Here is a 22,909-nt window from a genome sequence, read left to right as displayed (position 1 = left end):
CTGATCTGCAGGGAAACAAACTGGATTCAGGCACCTCCCAGAAGCATTTCATAAACTGTGTGCCCAGCTTCTTCAAGGCACAAGCAGGAACAGGATCTTCCTTGCTTCTCAGCAGCAACCTGACAAGTCAGACTATTTTGTACTATCAGATAAGAACCAGCTTTTGAAAGCGAAGAGTCTGACAGCTAATCAGAGGAAATTCACCCCAGGGAACTGAATGCTTTGCTTCTCCAGGAATCATGAAACACATCCAGTTGCTTCTAGCACAGACGTCCAATTAGGCAGCAACCCACACTGCTAACACTGCAGCCCAAATCTAGCAGCTTGCCTAAAAGGCATCACCACCACAAATGTCAGTATAATCTGGTTTACACTGCTGTTGAGTAATGCTTTAAGAGCACACTGCCATTATTTTTCTTTACATTACAAACTGCAGAGCATAAAAACACATGTCAAAGACACATCTTGAAAAAAGAAAGTAACATACTTTCTTCTAGACTGCTGATCATTGACAAAACTGAAGGGCTGGGAACACAGCATGGGTGTGCTGTCTGAATATTTTGTTCATCAGGTTACCACAAAAAATGCAAAAGGCCTCCAGAAAACCCCTACCTGGACTCAGCCAGAAACACATACCACAGAAGCACAGTTGTTCCACTAACAAAGCAGCCTTTGGGGTGGTTTTTATGCACTGATTAAGCTGTTAGAAGCATTCAAAGGTACCCCACCTATATGGGAATGCATTCCTCAGAGCCTGCAAAAAACTTAAGTCCTGTCTTTCATTGAAGACCTCTGAAACTGTAACAGAGAACACATTGCTTCCTAACGTTTTACATACAATTGTCTGTATTTCTGTTCAGGAGACTTAGCTTCCTTCTCATGTTAACCTAAATTTGATGACTATATCAGCAGGTTTACCCCATTGAAACTCAAAATTTATAAAACGGTAGGGCTTACGTACCTTCAGGTATTTAAGTGCTATAACATACAGGAGTCAAAACGTAAAGATAGTAAGGACTGAAAGCCTTAACAAGTCATTTTTCTTTCTTTCTTTCTTTTTTTTTTTTTTTTAAACTATAAAGCCTTTTCTTTTAAACAGTAAATGCAAAAGGAGAGCTAACGTCAGCTAATGTACAGGAGCACACTGATGTTGATTTTAGAACACAGACGTACACTCCCAGTGCAGCACTGGCCCAGACTGCTTAAGGCTGCTTGGAGCCACCCAATCTGTAGCACAGTGCTTCTAGCCTGAACTCAATTACATGGAACCAGCTCCGACCTCCTCTGCACCCATCGCACAGTTGTGTGCAACGCTGATAATCCTCCCACAATAACACAGAGTGGGTGGGCTGTGCAATGCAGGAAAATTCCAGCAACACGTATCTGAACAAGACAAAGCGCTCTCAAGCAGCACGTGGAATCCTGCCCTGAAGTGTTTTAGTTGGGTAGGTGCTGGGTACTGGTTTAGCAAATAAAATCTGTAGAATCCTAGTTCTTCCTTCAGCGTACCAGCTTCATAAAATGAAACATTTCCTTTTGTGAGTCTGCTTGCAGGACTTCCTCTCATTCAGCATATGCTATTATAACAAAAATTGAAGTGCTGTTCTTTTTTCAGACATCTCCACACCACCACCTACACTGCAACTCATCACCTAATGCTAAACATGTGAGGTGGCAAGATTTTCAAGCAAAGGAAAGAAATAATTACCCTGAGCGAGCACCACTCAACTGTACAGAGGATCACAAAAGCCAGAATCAATCTGATGCAACGCATCACATTTTCAATGCTTCTAAAGTAATTGACATCGGCTGTCCAAAGAAAAGACAAATTAAATTAAGAAGAAAGTGGCTACTATCTTGGACAGCAACAGAAATAATGGATCCAATCAGAGTACTATATACAGAAACCAGTTAAGAGCTGGAAAATACTGGACCCACATGAATAGAATTATTGATTAACACTCAATCACCATTTGATCTCAGCATAGTGCTCACATGCTGCTTGATAAACTTCCCTGAAGTAACACACATGCCATTACCTGGGCTAATCTTCCAGTTGTTCCTCAAGTCAAGAAATTTTTTATAGAGAATGTCTTCTTTTGAATACCTCCTTTCTCTTACAAACTCAGCCTTTTCTCTGCACATGTAAGTGCTGAGATGTTAACATGCAGGCACAGAAATGTGTTTTTATTTAAATACAATGGCAGAAACCTGAAATTCTGACCAATATCATTAAAAAAAAGTGATTGTGCTGAAGGTGTTTTTTTGTTTTTCATTTGTTTTCTTGTTCATAATAGTGCTACTTTTTTTAAAACCTGCTGCAGTGCTTTCTTGCTTTTGCATTTTGGCTAAAGAAGCAATACAAGAAAGGGTGGTTTTTTAACACTATTAACTTTAAGCCAAAACAGAAGCAGGAAACACAGGAAGTCTCACAGGAAAGCTAGCCAGTTTAATTTTATTGTTGGAAGCTACCCCAAATTTTCTATTAACATTTGAACAGAGAATAGTTATGAACCTTTGAAGATTAAAGTTCATACACACCAAAATCAGAGCTATATGCAAACTGGTGCTTTTATTAAATCAGACTTTTGCCATCCTAACATCAAGTTCTATGGATTCTGCTGTGATATTTAATGAAACCACAGAGCCTTGGTTCCTCAGGATAGTGATTCTACATTTTGAGTTAAAAAATGCCATTGTCAATCATTAAAATTTAATATTGATATGCCCTCAGCACTCAAGAGTTTAACTACAATGCACGGAAATGCTCAGAAAGCTGTACTTTAAAGCATATACTTTTTGATCATGTAACTAAAACTACTGAAGCCCTACCCATTAGTTTTGGACCAGAGGACGGCAACCAGCAAATAAAGGCAATGCTCCACACCATGGAATGGACTGCACACTTTCATCCTTATTGCCCAGTGTTAACACCAAACAGTGACTTTAAGAAAAAAATTAATAGAATATGCACACGTGTATGAGAGGTAAACTAAAAATGGAAGGAAATAGAGTTCTCATGCCTGAGTCATCAGAGTTGGTATATTTCTCGGCATGACGTTTGGTAAGGAAGGAAAAGGACAAGAAAGTCTTGAGATTGGAATACATGCAAGTTTTCAGTGCTTCCAGAGCAATTGAGAAGCACTGGCCAAAGAAAAAAAGCCATTTAATTTTAGTTAAAATATTTTTTTCCCTAATTCTTGTAATCAAGACAGGACCCTGCCTTCATTCTTTGAGCTACTGCATTACTCATATGATTATCAGTGCAGATGTATTTTACAAGATGAATTCACAAAAGAACCCAAAGGAACTGGATTGCTCTGAGCGCCACCAAGAACTGTAACATGAGCCCAAACTTTTTTGGTCACCACATCTAATAACTCTGGTGAGCCACAACGCACAAACCATTTTTTAGAGCAGCTTTAACATTCGGTATTTCCTGAAGCATTTCGAACAAGGCACATTCTGTGCTGCCTACTCAGTCAAGAGAGAATGGAAACAAGGACTGCCATGTGTGTTTTCCCAAGGGATGATCAGTTAAGAGGAAAGGGCACACAAGAGATGGGCAAAGGTGAGAAAAATAAGGGCTTAATATGCATGGTAGCTGAGTTTAGCAGCAGTCTCCCATATCCCTGTGCTACAGAATATTTCACAGATCAGTGAACTGAAAGCAAGGCTGTGAGGGGAGAGATGAAGGGTAGCAGCATCAACAGATGACATGCTGATGTAAAGCAAGATCTGACAGGACTGTCAGGAGTTCTCAGAGAATTAAGTGATACAGATGGACAAGGAATATAACATCAATGAAATTCAGTATTAACAAATGTAAATTAATACACATGAAATGCTAACTTTTACATAAGTTATAAAACCTTACAGGATTTTTAATTAAACCATAAATTCTAGAAAGGGACTTGGAATGGCTCAGCAAAAAAAAAATAAATAAATAAAAATCAATGCTCAAATATGCAGCCATGGTTTTAAAACAGACAAAAAAAAAAAAAAACCTACCACACAAAAGAAAACAGAACCACGAATTCCACACCCTTGCATGAACAGAACTGCCTCTATGAAGTTCTATGAATGAATGTTCTAATGAAGTTCTAATAAATGCCTTCTAAAAGACAATATGGCAAACTCATATAGAGTAATGTGGTGTGCAACCACTCCAAAAGATGCTACTAAACCCATTCTGGCTCCAGAAACAAGAAATATGTCTAGCTCTGGGAAAGGACCCAGAAAAATTATAGCCACAATCAGATACTTAAAATGCAAATTTTAATCAGAGATAATCTGTGAGATGGTGTTCATGCAGAACACAGCCTGTCAGAACCTCCAACATCCATGCATGTGGGAAGACAGTGCAACGTAAACAGCACCCAAGAGCTGCATAGAGAAACTGTTACCACTGAATGCTGTCTGATCACTGACTCACTTGTTACATAGCTCTACAATTTGGATTTTTATGACATTTTGGTACACCTCCTATCTGGAGATTTGACAGACCATCTACTCAAACTGCAGAGTTCTCCCCCTCTTTTTGTTACTCCACAACAGAATCCCCTAAGTAAATCACTAGAAGCTTCAATTGTTTTAAAAATTGAATATTAAGCCTTTGGGAATGTATGATTTCCTTACTAATTCTCTCAGTAGTGCACATCCTGCTAAAGACATCTCAACCTTTTCACCTCAGGAAGTACATATTTAAGGCATGTTTAGTGGGCGAAGATCTGTTTTCTCAGAGAACTAATGTCCTGGCTTGAAGCTTATATAAATCAATACCGCATGGATTAAAGCTCTTCACTGCTCTCTGGGAGGAGTCCATAAGAATTTCTTTCAAGCTGAAGAAAAATAAAACTCTAAGCCTTTTTCTGCCTTTCAGAATTAAAGAAAACATTATCAACTTTCAACACGGAAAAAAAAAGTTCTCTCTGAAAGCCAAGATTTGCTGAAACCATCAAGATTTGTTACATTTCTCAAGTGAACTTCGTATCTCTTTTCTAGGAGCCCACGACAGCAACTGACTAAAGCAAGGCTCAGCAGCAGCGTCCTCAAAACATTTTTCTACTCAAAGGAATCATTAAAGAAAATTCTTACTTTTCCTTATATAGTATTAATGCTCATGACAAGTCCAAATATCTGCTCCTTTCACCTACAAGAGAACCAGTACTGTTGTCCAAATCACTGCATTTTCAGGCTGCTCTCTTTTCCAGTGCATATCTTCCAGGTCATCAACATCCCATCTTCTTCACAGGATTTCCTTTTAAAAGCCCCTTTGGTTTGAGACATTGGCTTGGGAAAAGCGTGTCCCTATCCATATTTTTTCACTACTAAAAAGCCAGACATTACCTCTTTACCAACAGAAAGATGATGACGAGGTTCCCTCTCCTTCCTGATACCAATTCCATTGAGATTGAACATTTAAACATGATGAAAGCTACTCCATACTTAGAAAAAAACCCTCACTAATTCACCAAAACATGAAAACAATCCATAGGGAGGGATATAATATCAATCAATAAATAATTCACCAGTAATTATTTTAGTACAGATGCTAGAGAAGTGCAGTGCCAACAAGAATACTGTGTGCATATGTAAAATACCTTGCAATTTCCTTCTTTTCTACTTGTCCCTGCACAACAGTAAATTACCAGCACTCAATAGATCTGTGTGGTTGGAAGATGCAAGTGTCATCAGTAAAGATGCAATTGAAAATCCTCCACTGTTTCCTCTCATCAGCTCCACTGCCTGCTGATCCTCTCCACAGTCACTTCTAGGCTGCATTAGATTTTGCTCCCTATCATAAGAACTCTTTAGACAACTGCTTGTAGTAAAAGGTGGCTTGTCCAGATCTAAGTGTTTCCCAGGCCACTTAAAACTTGGAACAAAATAAAGATTTGACAGGAATAGTTTGTGTGTAAAAAGATCAATTCTTAAAAACAGCTACCCATACTCAAACATAAAATGGAGTTGCTTGTCTCAAATCTAAGATGAATGGACTGCTGATGAAAACAGTAATCCTTTCAGCTCCATTTCAATTCTTTCAGAACAGCCCTAGGCCTGTCCTCAGGATGCAGGTGCCAAGTGGACTTGTACAAACAAAACACAAAAAACAAAGAGCAGGCACTTGCAAAATGAGGATATGAAAGCACAATATAGTCCAAGCAGAAAATCTACCCATCAGCTCTAATGAAAGGCTATGCCTGCAAGAAGCAGGACAATGGGAAACCAAATGGGACATCAATAAGAAAAGAGGTATCCGATATCTATTCAACATTTCACTGCAGAAGAATCTTGGGAGAGGAAAAAAAAAAAAAAAAAAAAAAAAGGAAGAATGAAGAAAAGCAGTAAAAATGAGAACATGAAATCCCATCCACCATAAGGACCCAAGACATCGGCAAATCCCTCTCGACTGAGGTGCCAGGTTAGTCCTGTCCAGAAGCAAATGCAATTTGTTCTCTACATTACACCAGGGTGACCTTACACAACTGTTTTCAGCAGGTGCTAGGAGCCAGCATCCCCATTCAGATACAAGCCATGTTTGGAATCCGGCTTCCATCAGAGATTTATTAGATGTACTTTCATATACTAAACCAATTTGAAGGATACATTAAAAACAGAGGGCTCTTCCCTACTGCGATTGTATGCCTTAATCAAAACAAAACCAAAGTCTGGAGGAGGAGTTTAATTTATTAACCTCACTGCAATCATAATTGGATAGTCTAACTGCTCAGATTATTCCAGTGATTCAACTGCAGTGCAATACAAATAAAGATATCTGTACAAAGTGGACTGCAAAGAACTGAAAATTAAGACCTAATTAACTATACATTTGTGCATCATTGCCCTCTAATAGAGTATGGAAAACTGAAGGCAACATGCTATTATACATCATGTGCTATTATTCACTTAAGTGTCTAAATTACAGAGTTTGGGAGACAGTAGTTACGAGCTTATTAAAAAGCCATTTAGTTCACCATATAATACACAGACTCTTTTAGAGACTGAAATAGGAAGCATAAAAGCAGCATGTGAATAGCAAGTCTCAATGAGAAATTATTCTTGCTGCCATAATGACAGATTTCCCCTCCAGAATTCTGCTTCCCCTATCACACTGAGCCACAGCAAGCACTACAGAAGCATTTCTGGAGTCTGATTCACACACTTCACATTTTTCTTCTTTGAAAACTTGAAGAAAAAGCTTACTGAGTGCAAACTGTGAGAGGTGTTCACAACTCCTCAGACAGTTGTACAAAACTGCTGATATAAACTAAATAAGGATGAAGTTAAAAGACCTAAAAATTCAGACTAAACTTGGTTTTTCAGACCAGAAATTCTTGGGGTGAGAGAGTGAAACAAACCTCTACATGGGTGAGAGCAGTGACACAGGTTGGGTTATTATAGAAGTAGAGAACATCCTTGGATGTGCAAATAGTTAGATGTGGGGATAAAAACAAATTTAATGCGTGCAGTGTATGCTATGGATGGCTTTGGCACAGCTTGCTCAGACACAAACAAGATGCTGGGCAGCCATCAATCACATGGCCCTTAATGAATTCCTGCTGATGCTTCACACTCAGCTATTGTCTTTTGTATTTCTTTCTTATCCTTTTCACCTTGTGCCTAATTGATTACAAGCTCCACTAACACTGGAATTTGTTCAGCTTGACAGCACGTGGGGTGAGAAAGGAGCACAGGAGATGGGTTGTGACTGAGCAGTCAGTCCCAAGCTAGGCAACAGCACCCTGCCAATCCCACCATTAGCACAGAGCGAGGCCAGGGATCAATGCTGGAGTCTGATGGACACCCCAGACCCACGCACACTTCCATGGCCCCGCATGGACCAGACACTTCTAAATAAAACCTTTCCTGCCCTGCAAACGCCTACTCCCAAAACACAAATTCAAGGTTTTACCCACTCAGCATTTCAGAAGCCATTTAATGTCAGAAATAGTTTTCTGAACACTCCCTTCCTTTTCCCTCAGAGGACTTCACAGAGCACTGGGAAGAGTGAAGAAAACTTCCTTTCAGAGTTTAAAGTATTTTTAATAGGAATATATAATCAAAACAGGCTAAAATATTTAAAAGAATTCCTAAACTGTGGTTTGTTTCATGTGAAGGGATTTATGTGCCTTTTTCACAGAGACCACAGCTGCTGAGCTAAAACAATATCTTATGTTCCATTTTTCTTCTCTTCATTATTCCTTCAGCAGCAATTCACATTAACCATAGCATAACTTTTATCTTAACAGCCGATAAGAGCTTTTGAAGGACTCATTTATACAACTTCTGTTTGAGTCAAGAAGGCCATTAGCATCTCCATATTCAACAGAGATAAACTGCAGCCATCCCAACACTGCACAGCACAAAAGTAATGCAAGCAAGCCTTCTCCCACACTATTTTAATTATTCAATATACATGTCCTCAGTTAGCAGCACTAAGCAGAAAGGAACCCTTCTACAATCAAGTGTGCCACACATTGATTTTCTAACAATAAGAGTTTAACACCATCAGTAACTAATACCACATGCATATACATATGATATGATCTTGTACATATTTACCATACTTATGTTTATAAATACAGCTCATTGGTTTGCTATTATGTTAAAACACTTTCCAGTGCCACCCTCTCCAGCAACCATGCCACCATCCATGCCAACTTTGGCTCAAAAGGCAGAAATAGGTGCCAGGAGTTGCAATACCTTCATTATGTTCTGCTCTGCTCTGGCATGATGCACATTATTCTTCATTTCACTTCTCCACATATTTTGAACTTTTGTGTTAAGGAGAGTAAAGTTGTTGGAATAGAGTATCTCAATATTAATGCTTTTCAAGAGTTGAGCAAGAAACTAATGAAAAGCAGTTGTACTTAGCCACATACATTTTTTGGATCACATTTAAGCATGCTGATGTATCACAATGTTGACCATACTTCTAACAGCACATATCTGAGGGAACATAAAAGAAAAAAAAAAAGTCTCTTTTTATTCCAAAAATGCCTTGAAACTTACATTTCCAAGAAAGTTTCTTCATTTCAACATGAAGAGCCTCAGTTCAGTGCAGAATGCCAGAAGCAGGCCTCCAGATCAGTGCAGCTGCTTGAATGGCCAATGAGCTGCTGGGCTTCACCCTCCTCACTGAACAAAGCAATTGCTGATGGGGAAAAAACAATGATTAAACATGTAAGTTACTTCAAAAGGGGCTAGAAAGCTATCTTCTAGTCAGCTTTTTCTGCCAGTGATTCCAGGTCATTTACGAAGTCTTCCTTCATCTTACATGATCTACATTAAGAGCTGAACTGAAGAACCAGCCATATGAATTCCACTTGTCCCCACTCCTGGATGTGCCACCACCTCCAGTGACGCACTCACTGATGCATTAGTTGTTGTCTACATAGGCAATTTCTCACTCACAGAAGGCATTTGCATTGAAGAAGTCTCCCCAGGAGCTATGCCTGGAGATGCCTATTTCTCCACTCCTGTTACAGCTCAGTAAGGATAGACAGATGCATATCTATTTTACTGCCAATTACACAGCATTACTCAAGCCACATCCCCCCACCTTTTCCCCCAAACACACCAGCAGAGTTACCAAATATTTAATGTATGCAGGAATCCTGACATAAATGAGACATTAGAACATGCCTTAAATTCTTCTGCATTGCCAATTCAAGCAGATACTTTTGTGATTAAGCACAATGCGGTTATGCAGAGAGCAGAGATGGGCACCTTCACAGCATAGATCCACGTCTGCATCCCTTTGTTTGGATGCCTTGTAACTGCTTTCAGCTCTGTCTCCATTCTGACAGCTGTGCTGCATCACATACACTACAGCCAGTGCACAGTTGTGAGACATTAATCCAAACACAGCTCCCCCTTCACAGCCCCTTTGGGGAAAAGGCAGCACAGTCCATAAACCCTGTAGTAGAGGTAGGAAAAAGGCACACATTCACGTGGACTAAGCGACATGCTTTTGAAACGTGAACCAGGCCTCGGGAGCATCAGAGGGAAGTAGTTCAGCCCATCTATCCCATCAGCATCAGCAGGAAAATAAGCTGGCCACAAATCAAAGTCCTACAGGCGTTAAGACATTGCTTAAAATGCAAAAACAAGGCAGAAGAATTACACCTTGATAAGTAAAATAAACAAGCTCTTTTTGGCACGTAAAGCCATTTTCCCAGACAAGCAAAATCCCTGTGGTGACTTAGCAGTATCCCAAACCATTGGGACCCATAGCCCTGAGGATGCTGAAACAATGTCTTTCACAGAACTGAGTATGCTCAGTGCCATGGTTAAGTCACAGTCACAGGAGACCATAAGTGACCATAGGTAAGCCATGGCTACACCACTCCTCACAGCCAGCCCTGTCTTACCCCAACTCTGTTACCTTTCAAGTAACACAGTTGGCATCATTAACAACGGTGATGAATCCCTTTATAGATGAAAAACATATTTCTTATGCTGCTCTTTCCACCTCAAGCCATAACAACTGCTTGAATAAAGACCTGATAAACTCAATGCATGCATTTTAACTCACATTTCAAGGTTAAAGAAAGTCACTCTAACATAGCCTACCTATGGATAAACTTACGTTGCAATTCGCCCCTTGGGCTTTTAATTACTCTTTCCTTCAACGTTTGTTTTAAAACCTTACATATCACATTCCTGTTCCTTCTGTAAACACACAGTGTCATGCCTCCAACACACCAACTGCTGCCATTTAGGGCAATAAATCATTTCTGCACAAGTTCGTGTTCTATTAGAAACAAAAATCAAGAAATAGCAAAGAATGAAAACTCAGCACTTCAATGTGCAATGTAGAAGTTTAAAAATTGTTTCAAGGTAAAAACAAACAAAAACACACAACAGCCAACCATGAACACAGAAAATCCACAAAACTTCTTCAGTACAGACAGGGCTGATGTACAAGTGAAGAATAAACAACATGTTAAGGTCACCCAAGCAAACACAAGCTTTTTTTAGAGCTTCTCATTCAATAATCCCAAAACATAATAGTTTGCTAAGAAATGGGAATTCAGTTTGTGTTTTCCCTCCAAAAGAAGAAAAATTAAACATCTACTTTTTTTTTTCTTTTTAAACAGAAGGCATGCACCAATTTTTCTCTGCCATATGATACCTAGAGCAATGGCATTCCTACCACTTCACTGTGCCACTTGTCCAAGCAGCTGCTGCAACAGGTAATATAACCACTATTAACATACAATCTACATCCAACATTTTAGTTCAGTGCCTTAATGCAGTTAAAAAAAAAAAAAAAAAACAAAAAAAACAAAAAAACTATCTTCCCATCAGTGCTCTGGGGGCAACTTCATCATGATGTACTTCAGGTTCACCAGGGAGGCAGGAACCACCCCAGGTAGCTACCACTTGGTGCCTCCTGAGAGCTGAGCAGGGCAGGTAGGCAGCGAGCTACAGCTTTGGCTGACCACTTCTAATTCCATTTTTGCAAGCTGTTTGGTCCCTGTAAGCTTTTATTAGTGGAGGTCACACCACTGGTCCAGACCTGAACTGTTATTTCAGTACAATGGTTAACCCCATTAATCTTCTGTGGCCACTCCATGGCACCAACCTGCTTCACAGCTGCATTGCTCTCACCTTGCAAAACTGAGAAGTTCTCCCCAGCTGGAGCTCCTGAGAGTAACTGTTTTGCTTTAAGTTTAAGCTTTTTATTGAACTTGAGATGATAACGTGGTGCCTTCGAAGCAGCTACGACTCACAACTATCAAAACATCCATTTCAAAAGCACAGGTAATTTTACCACCTATTTCCATACAGTATGCCAATACTTTCTGCATCATATTATAAAAAGCTTCTCTAGAGGAGCCAAGTTTTTATGCATGTACTGATCTGCTTGAAAAAAGGATTCTTTCATGAAAAGCTTTTGAGAAAGGCAGAAATGCTGCTCATCCCCAAGCCTGCCACATTCAGACAACATCTTGGAAAATGTTGGGTTTTGTTTTCATTTTTATCATCCAGCTCTGCCTGTTTTACTAGCTTTATACTGCATCTTTCCAGACCTTCTTAAACTTTCTGCTGTGCCATGAAAGCATTTGAGTTATCTTACATTTCTGAGTTACAAACAGTAAATAAAAGTTACAGACATCTCTACATTGGGAATTGCAAGGAAAATGCAAAGGAGTATAGCTTGAAATTCCTAGACCCAAACTTTTCTGAGAAAACAAATCATACTTATTATCAAATTTAGCTACTTTTAGAATCTTTCAGGACAAATACAGGTCTTAAAACAAATAAGGTCTTAAAACAAAAAACTAAATGCATAGTTTTAAAACTATCCATGTGTATATACATACACACATACACGCAAAACATCATTGGGGGCTTATAATGTATTCAGTATAAAGCATGCCTTCCTAATGCTCCATAGTGCAGTTTTATCTCAAGGTTAGCAACTAGTTCTGTGTGTGGAAGTTTGGCTTATTTCACTCCTGAGCCTTGCAGCTCATTTCATCACCCAGCCCCTTTGTGTAATTAAAATTAATCAATTTATATGCTGGCTACTGCCTCCACCTGAGCACTGGCAAGTATCCTCCTCGAGCCAGTGTTTGGGAGCATGAGTACCTTCATTTTGGAGTCACAAGTACATGCATCACTACACACTATCCTTAGAGTATCTTTGTCTTCTTTTTTAAATCTAAGTTCAGCTTAATACTTTCTTCTCCAGTTTCCACACCTCCTCCTGCAAAGAATCTCATCCCACCATGGTGTTTACCTACATCAAAAATATTTTCCTGTAACCTCAAAGAACCCCAATGCTGTCAAAGCCCAGTTTCACTATGTCTCCTGAACTGATCCCACACCATCCACTCCTGGTTTTACTGCTGGCGTGTTCCATGTATTAGCAGTCTTATTTCAAACCTTGGCACGGGCATAACTTAAATAATCCATGGATTTAAAACATCCTTGGCACTTAGTGAGATGAACCTTAACAGCTTGCTGGGAGTGACAGGATTTATCAGGTCAAAAATTAAGGGGTTACAAGCCCAAATCTCAGATTTATAGCACAAGCTCATGTTTCTCAAATTAAGTCCTAATGTGAGCTGGAATACTGTCAACCAGCTTCACTGTTACTTTTTCCAGGCCCACACTTACACTTCCAGATTGTTCAGAAGCACACAGCAGAAGCAGAGGAGCAGGCCAAATCCCTCAAAGTGAATCTTTTGCTTGAGCTATCTGTCTTCAAACGGATCTACAGTGTAGCACAGTTTTAGCCACAAGAACTCAAAGAAGGAGAACCCAAGCTTTAAATTTAGGAGAATAGCCATTTCATTCAACACGTTCACAAAAAACTTGAGTTAGGAAGAACTTTCTCTATACAAAAAAAAAAAGTTCACACAACACCACTGCACCTGTGGCTACCCACTGGCTGCCCAACTCAGAATAAAGACACTGGAAAAACCACAAGCGATACCTGTGTTTCACAGCCAAGATGTGGCAGTGCTGGTGACCCTCAACAAAGGCCAGGAAACAGCTAAAATGCAACTCCCACGTGAGGTACAAAAGCATCAGTGATACTTTGAGTTTCCCATCACTCCTGGTCTGCCTTGGCTCCACATCTCCTACAGTGCTCTGATGTCCCTAGGAGACTAACAGTTCTCCCACCTTAATCACTTTCCCCAAACTAGGAACACCCAGGTCAGGTTGGATGTGGTCCTGGGCAGAGTGATCTAGTGGGTGACAACTATGCCCATGGCAGGGGGTTGGAACTAGATGATCTTCAAGACCTAAGCCATTCTGTGATCCTGTGGTTGCTTTCAATTCATTGCATATCCCTCCATCAGGCTTATATTTTGCTGCAAGGCTGTCAGTACACTGCCAGGCTTCACAGACCCAACTCCCAGGACCACTTATGTGACTGCCTGATGATCTGCACCCAGTGTTATCACATTAGAATATATCTCGTAGGTCTTCAAGAGAGATCTTTTAGCCTCTGAATGCCCATATATCTACCCCAACCTGCTTCCTGTATATTGTTTTGGTATAGAAAATATACTGATCATTAAGCTTAGTCTTTTTTTTAAAAAAAAAAAAAAACAAACACATCCCTGTGTCAAAGGGAAATATATAGGAGAATTCACCGAAAACGAAGCTAAGAAGAAACAAGAATTGGCGAAAAATGCAGTTAGATAAACACCTGATGTAATAGCATGGAAAGATCATAAAAATAAGGTTAGAACACATTGATACAGTCAAGCATTGTTTGCTAGCAGTTCTTGCACATGTTTAAGTAACAGCACATGTTTAAAGCAAATACTGTCTTCTCACCAAGTTATTTTAATCTCCTTGGGTAGTCATCTCATCAGCCCACAACCTTATATAACAATACATCCAATCTCAAATATTTCTGAGGCAGAAAGATTGAATATTTGAAGTTATTTTGCTTCTGTGTCACATACACAAGTGTTTTCAAACATTTTTCTTATTTCTGATGGCCTTTTAAGCTAACAGACTTCAAATTCCTCAAAAAAAAAACAAATAAAAATGAAAAAAAAAAAAAAAAAAAAAAAAAGCCAATCTTATTTGCCAGAAAACACAAAGCTTTCCACATCCAGGAATGTTAGCTAAACTCCTCCTTATACTGACGGCCTCACATTGTTGCACTGTTTTCCAGAAGTGTGGTGAAAACACAAAACAAAGAAAAACAAAAAAATAGCAAAACCATGCAAGCAGGTTCTCACTGGACTTCAAAAATATGACTTATTTCTCAGGTACACAGTTCTCACCGCTACTCAGATTCAAGTGACATAATCTTCACCACCTTTCCCTTCTTCTTTACCCATCAGCATACATGTCACTTCTACTGTTTTTTAAGCTGACCCTCATATCTGTACCTTTGGGAAAAACTAATATCAAAATGAAATTTAATTTCCTGAAGGGCAAAGTTTGTTTCATACTGTTTCATTTTCTTCTCAAGTTTCACAGCTTAATAAGAATTTGACGATAAGTAATGAAAGGCATGATTTCATTCTGTTAGCCTGGATGAACAGAAAATCTTGGTGGGAATTGTGTTTTGTAGAAGCACACACCCTCTGCACATTGCTATCTTGTGAAGTTCTACATCTCCGCACATGTTTTCAATTCCTCAGCATCTCCAACAGGCAGACAAAGAGGCTTCCATCTTGCAGCCATCGGGATCAACCCTTCTCCCATCCCAGCAATGGGAAGGAGAGCACCAATGGCTGGTGAGACTTTTTTAGAGAAAACAGCAAGAGATATTTATATAACTACTTCTTGAATTATTTTACAGCACTCTAAGAAAAAAGGGTTACCAGAATTTAACTCTGTCCTAACACACTTCAATAGAAACATGAACATGTTTTATCCCTATGCTTGTTTCTTTCAGGATCAGCCAGCCCAGTGATGCGTCCAACAAGAATTCCCTGCAGCAAAACCATGGGCACCATCTACAGTGGCAGAGGTCTCCAGACTCAACCCACAGGATAGCCAGCATGTCTTTTGGAAATTATTTCTGCTTGTTCCACTTAACAAAGAGATCTCTCACTGCCATCTCACACTACTCCAGCAGCTGTCCATGAATCAACCAGGCTTCAAATTTTGATTCAATTTCATGTTAACACCCAAGTGCCTACCAGCTCTGTCTTCTGCAAAAACCTGAAGCTGATGTGGCACTCTGGGAGAATTAGGGGACTAACACCCAATACACATTCCCAGCTCCACTGGAGATCACAGGGCTTGCAGGAGCTCCATTGATGTTCCCTGGTGGTGGATGGAGAAGGCAGAGCAACCAGCAAGACCTCCTTCCTGTTCCAAGAGTATTGGCCCTACACCTCTGTGTATGCCATGGAAACTAGATCCAGGGCACCCAGGATACTTTGTAAGGTGACATGATGGCATAATGCTTAAGGTTTTCTAAGTACTATGCATGCCAAAATCATCTAGGTTTCCTACTGCATTTACTTTCAGACAAATAGCTCCATAAGTCTGTACATCACATTCCACATGTATATATATCTTTGCACTGTGTAAATAACCAAATTAAACTATCTTTCCATTATGCTGTGTTTAAATCCCGATTTAATCAGGATAGCACTGAATTCTCCTTATGAGAGAACACCTCCTCCATATTCCTCTGCCTTGCAATTTCCTTTCATCTTCCATAGCCACACAATTTCATACCTTGCAGAGAAACATCCTTTCCTGACAATAATCCTCCTTGTAAATAGAATTAACAAGGCAAATGTAAACACTGTAGCAATGAACTAGTTGTCATATTTACCTAAGCTACTGCTTCCAGATAATGAAATTCTGTATTAAATACATAGGATGGCTTAATGTCAAGCTCCTACTTTTCTAAATTAGGCAGCTAGCCAGTAAGCACCCTGCAGCACCTCCCTCCATCCCATTTGTGAAATTATACTTAAGATGTTTCCAATAAAGGCTGAACTAATTTGTGCCAATATTAGTCACACCAAGTTACTGTAATTCAATGACTGGAATACATCCTATCCTGAAAATGCTACAAAGAAGCTATATGTTTCTATAAACAGACAACAACAAAATAGGAAAACTTTAGGGTGGCTTATTCTGTTCTAACAAGTTGATTCATAAAGGTAAAGAACATTTTGTGCCTGCCAGTTTCTCTCCCTTTGGAATCTGTCCTTTACACACAATAATTATACCAGGAAACCTCTCCCCACAGCCAACTAACGAACACAAGAAAAATTAGTTCTAAAACAGTCCTGTATGAACCACATTTTAGTGCCTATAACAAGCCTACGGGTGTTTTTTTTAAACATGTGTTCTACACTGGATATCTGCAGATGTTTAGAAATGTTTCTTTCGCTCCCTGTGAAAATTAAACTGTGCATTAAAGGGGGGAAAAAAAAAAAAAAAAAAGGAAGAAAAAAAAAAGAACCCCACACCCTTCAACAAAGAAACTAAACACTGCAGAACTGCTTAAAAGCATATCATAGCCGAGCATGCCTTACTCTTCCAAAACAAGGGTTTTCCCAAGGGCAGGCAGAGCTGATGCTTGTCTGATGGGATACATTACCTGGGGTGCAACACAACCCAGCAAGGAAGACAAAGGAAAGAAAGATTTCTAAAGGAAAAAAAAAAATAAAAGAAAGAAAAAGACAGGGAAACAGTAAGAGCTAGATGACTGAATCAGAAGGTTACAACTCTATTCTGGCATTGTTACAGAGGGACACCACTGAGATTTCAGCAGAGGTTTTTAAATTCTGAAGTCCAAAAGATTAAGCTGTCAAGAAGAAGCCTGATGTAAGTTTGCTAAGGAGTATTTCAGCAGCACCAGCACTATTCGTAAAGCAACATAAACCAGAATTAGAAACGTTGGCTATCTAGCATTGAGATCAGAAGTGAAAACCTGCACATTCTGTACCAAACCTTTCCCTGTCAAGCAGCATTACTCTTACTGCACTATTACTGAAGCTAAGAGTTTACATTCATGAAGAAATACCCAAGAGTAAACCATGTCTGACTCCATTCATCTCAGACCTGTTTTAGATTTCTATCAACCGCAGCACACAGGCTACTGATAAAAGCAGAAATCTGCATCTTTTTAATCATGCTAACAGTTATGCAGAATGCTTTAAAAGGCACTAATCAGCGTTATACAAGATGCAGCGTTTCTTCAGCAGAAATGAAAAATCTGAACGCTTATTCAAACAAATGCCACATTTTCAGGGGAGACAGAAGCTCAGCACATTTCGGTTTAAAAAAAGAAAATCCATGTAACTGTAGGAGACAGAACTTAGAGATCCACCCTAGATCTTCAACTAAACTGAGCCTCATTTTTTCATTCTAAACACACAGAGGACCACAAGGCTCAGCAGCAGCCTGCAGATGCACAAGGCCTGGAACTATCGAAGTTCTTCAAAGGTGCCAAACACGGATAGGATGCAGCCATATGCTTCAACCTACATGGATTTCCAAAAGGACTTCAAATTCCCCTCCCCAAAAGGTGAGGGGTTTCTTAAGGGAACTCAGGTGAGAGAGATAAGAGGAAAAGTCCTGTGTGGACAGATAAAAGGGCTGAAAAATGGAAACGGTAAGAATAAGGGTACCCAGTCTCTTCCTGCAGTGAGCAGGAGTCACCATGAAGTTCCGCAGCCATCTGTGCTCAGACCTGAGCCCTGTGACACACACCTGAGATCAGGAAGGAGTCTGAGCAGTGGGCTGAGGACACTGCTCATGGAACAGCTATCTGGGTAACAAGGAGGGGATGTGAGGAATTCCAGATAATCCTGTGAGACTGAGCTGTGAACTAACAAATAAACATAAGCGGCAAAAGATGTACAAGAGAAAGGTACAACCACGATTTCACACAACTAATGGACTCCAAAATGATCACACACCAGCACATCTTAATGTTACAAATTGACATATTCAGGAAACTACCTTGGTAGCAATCCAGAAAGCTAATAAAATGTTACAAATTGTTAAGAAAACAGAGCAACTACATAACACCAAAGCTCATCTACTGTTGAAAACTAAGTCTCCAAACAAAGGAGCCCAGACAAGAACAAAGAGAATGAGGGAAATCTCAAACAACCCAAAGAAGGCCTACAGACATGCAGCACACCTGACCAAAGGTCACGGTGCCTGCAATAAGGTCCCAGGGGGGCTGCAGACAGATCAGATTAGCATTTGGGATAGAAAGCCACCAGACGTTCTGAGAACAGCAGAGGGTGTACCCAGCTCCAGCAATCCCCAGCTGAGAACAACCAGAGCCTCTGAGAGCACATATAGAGGAGGTTCTGCATAAGGTCATCCTGTTCCTATTTTTCCCTGCAGAACATATATTTTTTAAAAAGGGCAACTCAAGCAGGACACCACACAAAGCATTCTCAATGGTAACCCCTGCTTCTTAAAGCTCTGAGGATAGCAATGTTCTGTTCAGATCCATACCAAGACAAGGACAGGATAACAGGCCCAGTAGTGCTGGGGTGGTTGCCCATGAGGTATGGAGCCCATCAGCCCACAGAGCAGCTCAGAGGGGCAGCAGGAGGTCAGTGAGAAGATCTCTGCTTTTGGTGGGGTGGTAGACTGGAATGTTACACAGCAAAAAGCACCCTTATGCTTGGGAAGAGGGTTTGGAGGAGCCAGGAGAAGAACTGATATAGATATACGTGTCCCAGGGTCTTCTGCAAGGGATGTACGTCAGAAAAGCATAAATGCACCCATCTTCACTCTTCTTCAGGGAATTTTCATGTTTGATTTCAGTGGGCCACAAATCAGCCTAAAGTATAAGTCAACCTGCAAGAGGTCTTCTCTGCAATGGCACAAGGCTGCTTTCTGTCAGAGCACACAGGAAGGGAAGGGGAGCATGCAGGAGCACTCAGAGGCATCTCAGAGGTGTTGCTCAGAGGTGCGACCAGCTGAGCGCCCTGTGGCAGCATCACATCCTGTGTGGCCATTGCACTGGACTAATCCTTGGTACGTTCATTGCAGCTGGTCTTCCATTTTTACATTTGTTACATCTTCTAGAAGCTGTCATGTACTTATGAGAGTCATAGGACCTAGTGCATAGCATCTGCAGCTGGTTGTACTTAGTATTGCACACACAATATTTTTAGAATGGTCTACAGGCTTCTGAACAAGTGGAACTGTTGCAACCACTACTCAAGATAACTCTCAGCTGTTCTGCAAAACAGTAAGTGAAACAAATCCCATGCACAATGACATACACTAGACCTATCTTCAAAGTTACTTCACATTTCATTCATCTCAGTCCTCTAACCGCAGCATAGTTTAGAGCACTGCTCTCAGTTCACACCATCTGGATCTGCCACCCCTTTCAATTTCTGTTTTTGAGAATCTGTGAATTACTTCAGCTAACAAAAATGTTTTCTGAAGTTTATTTTTTAACCTGAAGGATAAGCTCAAACAGGTCACACATAGACTAAAGAATTGTCTCTTTTTGCACAGTTTTGGTGTAAAAAAAAAGTTTTGACTTGATCAGATACTACTCTAAGTCAACACATAGCATTTTGGAGGAAGAAAGCCTAAACTTGCAAAAATATTTCAGAAAGCATCCACTAAGCATACTGCAATGCTTTCTAAGCAGTGATACAATCCGTAAAGCAAGCATTTTATTTTAATGTCACTTCTGAATGTCAGATTTTTAAAATAAGAAACACTGGCACAGAAAATGTATATCCAGTTAGCACAGGCGTACAGAAAAGGTTTCCTGAGTCACCAAGTCTCTCTTTTAATACCACAGCCAAGCACATGACAAACTTCCTCGATATATCTTTAAGAGGCAGTCAGGGGTCCTGCTTCCATTGCTCCCATTTGAAGGTCATTCCAGAACCTCACTCCATTTAGGGAAGTAACCGTCTCAATTCCTGCTTAAGTTTACTCATGCCAGTTTACATCCATTTGTTCCCATGCCAACATTGTTCTTTAGTTTAAATAGCTCCTCTCCTCTTCTAATGTTTATATCCCTGCTGTATTTGCAGATTGGAATCATATCCCCTCTCTCAGGCCTCATTTGCTTGGCTAAAAGGCCTGGCTTTTCTCACCTCCTCTGGTAACACTGCTGCTTCTCCTCCCTAGTCACCCTCTGCACCTGTCCCACTTGAAGCACCCAGCATTCCCTAAGAGCTCTCACCTATCCCACCAGTCCTTCACCACCACATTCACCTGCCCACAGCAGTAGGATGGCAGCAGTGTGGCCTGAGAGGAGCTAACACACCCAGCAAGTCTCCTCCTGCTCCCAGCTGCAAAGTTCCACTCACAGTAGAGCAGACAAAGGCAAAATCTCATCTTTGCCCACAGGAGATCTATATACAATGCAGTACAAATACAATACAGCATTGTGTGTTTTCAGTATGGATTCCAAGTGTAATTGCACATCCTAATATAGAGCTTCTGAACAGTATGGATTTTTTTATCTGGCTGAGATGTCATCCACTGATTACTCACCATCACCTACCAGCTACTAGGATTTGTTTCAGTCATTGCCCAGCCTCTAGTAAGAAATCCCTACAGCAGGCATTCTCTAGTACTCAAATCTCTCCTAACCAGCCCCCCAAATCACAACTCCCTGCAGCTGCAATGCTCAGCAGTACTGCTTAAGTATTTCCTAAGGAAAGTACTGCCCTCCTGATAAGAAAGGACAGCAGAATCCACCCAGGAGCCAATAAAAATGAACATTTTGGGTCACTGATCCCTGGCATATTTGCAAAAATGGAAAAACAGGAAAAAGAAGTAATCCAAGTTTCCACAGTATGCATCCCTGCGTTCCCCCTGAAGAGTCCTCTCCGAACCTTCATTTCTCTAAAACAGCAGAAAAACAAGAAGAGAACCCAGAAATACTCCATCAAACACTCATTGCTGCAAAGGAAAAAAAACAAAATACCCACACACTTAATGTGGCTGCTCTACACAAGGAAGTTACTCAGCCAAGATTTTGTCACAAGGTCATCATCACAGGAGGATGTCTCTCCTTTTAAGTGCCAAAACATCTGCAGACATTTCAACTAAACTTACTTAAGGCTGGCAGAAAATAGTTTGAGATACAAGACAGTCAACTCATTCAGGCTTTTCAAAAGTGCTACAGCATGAGATGGCAGAATGGTGCCATAATCTAGAATGAACTGGAGACACACATCAGCAAGCCAGAGGACACAGCAAGCCTGCAGTCAGCAGCCTGTATCTCTGCTCTGGGATAACTCAGAGGGTCTCACACAAAGCCCTGTAACTTGCCGCAGGTACTGGCATCCCACACAACTTGCTGCAGACATCATCACCCCACAAAACTACCAGCAGCTTGCACAATGCTTACTAGCAAACCTACACTATGAATGCAGCCTGGTTTTCATTTAAAGCACAGAATCGCAGCCATTCTCCCTAACAAGCAGGAGCCCAGCCAAGAACCTAAAGCACACTGATCAAGCAGGCAAAGCAAGCAAGTTCAAATACAAACCACGACACTTCTCGTTTTATTTCATCTGCCCAAATTCTCTCTCGGGCCGCAATGGAAGCAGCTTCACTACTGTCATGAGACCTAAGCTAAGAAGTTCAGAGGAATTACACCAGGTCCACATTTTGTTCTGAGGACTGTTTCTTTACATACTCCCATTCACAATCCTGCATACAAACCTTAAGTATTATTTAACCGGAGCCGAACTTGCAAAAATCGCAGTCTAACATTCTATAACTTATAATAACAACTACACTAGCTACTTCTACAGACACTTTACCCACTTCCCATGTCGTTTTACCTCCCCACATCCAACAAAGCGAGATCCACCGCAGCTCCCTAGCTATGCAGGAGGGAACGCCGGCACCGCGCTGCCGCCCGGGCCGCCAGCAGCCGCAGCAAGAACAGCAGCAGCTCCGCGCTCCCGCTCCGCCCTCGCCCCGCCGGCAGAGAGCCGCGGGCTACAGCACACCGCCTGCGGGTAGGGATGCGGCCCCGCACGGGCAGCGGAGCTCGAGCAGCGCCCGCCGGCCGGGCCCTCCTTTTGTGGGGCTCCGCCGAGCACAGCGGAGCCGCGGCACCGCAGGCGGCCGCGTACCTGAAGCCCCTCCGACCCAGCGAGACGCGCTACGCTGCGCTACCCGGCCATCCCAGCCCTGCCGCGGGGAGAACGCACCTGACGCCGCTCCGCTCCCGGGGCGCTCGAAGCCCGCAGCGGGATGCAGCCAGCCTGCCGGAAACGCTTCCCAGCCTTACCCAGGAAACGATTCCGGCCGCCGGCCGCCACCGCCCCTCCTCTCCCTCCTCCCTGGCCGCCGCCCAGCGCCGCGGGCCGCAGGGGACCGGGCGGGCGGGGCGGCCGCCGGAGGCGCTCGGGCTGGGGGCGGCGGCGCCACGTTGGGTGCCCGAGGCTCCCACCTGCAAGGGAACGCCTCGGGGCGCTCCCGGCCACGGAGG

At 41.5% G+C, this 22,909-nt stretch overlaps 1 protein-coding gene across 5 annotated transcripts in view; it reads right to left on the bottom strand.

Annotated features, from left to right (window-relative positions):
* Positions 1–22,704, bottom strand: part of APBB2 (amyloid beta precursor protein binding family B member 2) — a 153,502-nt gene extending 130,798 nt beyond the window's left edge. For 4 of the 5 annotated variants that reach the window (XM_042870638.1, XM_042870637.1, XM_042870648.1 and 1 more), the window contains exons 1-2: positions 22,629–22,704; positions 9,016–9,157 (exon numbers count right to left, since the gene is read on the bottom strand). The gene's annotated coding sequence lies outside the window, so the exon portion shown is untranslated. The remainder of the gene's footprint in view (positions 1–9,015; positions 9,158–22,628) is intronic. The other variant, XM_042870640.1, reaches the window with a different exon arrangement.
* Positions 22,705–22,909: the final 205 nt, after the last annotated feature.

This window comes from Lagopus leucura, unplaced genomic scaffold (assembly GCF_019238085.1).
Source record: "Lagopus leucura isolate 7727_CA_CO unplaced genomic scaffold, USGS_WTPT01 Super-Scaffold_100004, whole genome shotgun sequence".
NCBI classification, from domain to species: Eukaryota; Metazoa; Chordata; class Aves; order Galliformes; family Phasianidae; genus Lagopus; species Lagopus leucura.
Note: the sequence above shows the minus strand (reverse complement) of the source record. Positions and strands in the feature narration are given on the sequence as shown.